Source organism: Aplysia californica, unplaced genomic scaffold (assembly GCF_000002075.1).
Source record: "Aplysia californica isolate F4 #8 unplaced genomic scaffold, AplCal3.0 scaffold00179, whole genome shotgun sequence".
NCBI classification, from domain to species: domain Eukaryota; kingdom Metazoa; phylum Mollusca; class Gastropoda; order Aplysiida; family Aplysiidae; genus Aplysia; species Aplysia californica.
Genome location: NW_004797449.1, coordinates 67,705 through 69,994, shown reverse-complemented (window position 1 = coordinate 69,994; position 2,290 = coordinate 67,705).

Below are 2,290 nucleotides of genomic sequence, written 5' to 3'. Positions count from 1 at the left end.
ACACACACACACACACACACACACACACACACACACACACACACACACACAGAGAGAGAACAATTCTGTCATTTTTTACAGCAACACAAACATACTCGGAACAATGTTTTGTTCTACTTTACAGGAACAGAAACACACTCAGAACAATTTAATATGAGGGTTTTATTTTAGACTAACACAAACACACACAATTCTGTGGGTTTTTTAACAGTACCAGAAAAACAAAATCAGAACAATTCTGGGTTTTTCTTTTCATAAGTTTTTGGTTTGTTCGATCAGGCTCGACCTGATTAAGCCTTGAACCCTTTTAGTTCTGGGATCCTGAGCCTTACATGTGCTGTACCCTGGGCTCCGGAGTAATTTTCCAACTTTTTTGTAGTTCAATTTAGTGTTGGGGACTTCGTGGCCTAGAGGTTAAGGCGTTCGCCTCTCATTCAAAGGTCCCGGGTTCGAATCCGGGTAGCGACGGAAGCATTTTCTTCTCTAAAATTGTCTCCTTTCACCTCATTTCCTGTTCTCTAGCAATATTCTGTCGTCTCCACTTTCTGCCCCCACCCCCTCACCCCCCTTGCCCCCTCCTCTGGCTCCTGACTCTTTCTGCAGCCTTTCCACTGCTTCTCCTTGGCTCCTTCTTACTGCTGTCTTTCAGCCTCACCCCTGATCTTCTTGTTGGAAAGATCTTCACCTAGCCTACTCGGACAAGGGCGAAGAATTTCGGAAGTCCCGTGTGCAAGTTGTGTACGTTAAAGATCCCTTACTGGTTCTAAATCGATGAGAGTAGGTTTAGGCCGCCACCAGATCAAAATTCAAGATTTCCTACCAACTGAAATTGTTTAATGTGTCCCACGCGTTGATATGACTTCATGCAGTTGCGAGGGCCGTAAAAACGTTTTAAAAATATAGTGTTGATATTATTTATTTATCTCATTTTTATGGTAATATCACTATTCTACTCTTTAAAGTAACACAAAACATACACTCAAAACAATTTTGTGGTTGTAGTTTTTATCAGTAACATAAATACTGCTGCTGTTTTGTATTAAAATGTGTGTTCTATTTCTGCAACGCAAGTCATAGTAAAGTGGGCGTGTCATATAGAAATTTCGGTACCCCATGGTATTTGCGACGTTGAGGTCATACTGATATTTCGATACGGAAGGTTCAAAGGGTTAAGACAAACTTTCATAACCCGCCTGGAGACTTCAAAACAACAAAGTTTATGGTGAGGCGGACTGACGAAAAGAGTTTTTGTTCTCGGATTTTAGCCTTATGGACATAGATACATCAACGTTATAGGTTGAGTTAGTGCAATTTATAAGTTTGAAAGGATAACATGTTAATTTTGAAGAAATCGTTAGTTTTGAGAAATTTGACTTCAAACTTTTTGAGTTTCACAAATATGTTAAGCTTTCTCGAATGCAATTCTTTGAAAATCTTGAAGACGACTCCGAATAATCTAACAATTTTGATAGAGCAAGCATATAGAGTACGTGTATTTATTTTCTGACCTCATCGTCTTATAGTAACTCAAAGCAGCCAAAATAAAATGTCAGAAAGAACTGTGTAATTCTAAAGTTGCGAAATGGCATAAGTTTTAAAAATATACCAATTTGACTGTGGGTCGACTGTCGGCCCGTATCCCCATTCAAGGATTGCGAAAAGTAACTCGTTTTGTCAGCACGCACCAAACGTAAACATTGCCGGCTTGTGGGATTTTCTCCATCCTGTTGGGTTCAGTCCAGGGCAGTCCGTGTTGTGAATAAGTATTATTTACACTCTGAATATTTCTTTTCAGATTAACATCTTTTGTGGAATTATTGATCCGCACAACTTCAACCACGAGAAACGGCGTCTTGTAAAATGTAGGCCTTCTAGTCCTAATGAAAGTTGTGGCGAACAACAAAAGCAGAAAATGATACGGCTGGAGATGTTGAGGCTATCGAATCACTGAGCAAACAGCATAATCCCCACAGGTAATTAATTCCTCACATGGTAGGTGGGACCAGGTGGTATGTGATCGAGTTACAACAACAGCTGGGTGTAAGGGAAGGGGGCGGGGCGACCAACGACGCAAAAACCGACATGTTGTTGTTGTTGTTGTTGTTGTATATGTGTTCTTTGGGTGGATGGTTGGCGGGTGCTCTGGTGTGGTTTGCTCCTTCTTTCCTACGAACACTTTTTTTTCTATCGTCCAGATCTTTTCCTCTTTCTTTTCTGGGTTTGTTACTCTCCTGTAACACCTCTAATCTTCGGCATTTAATATGACCTTACTGTGTTGCGATTAGTGCCG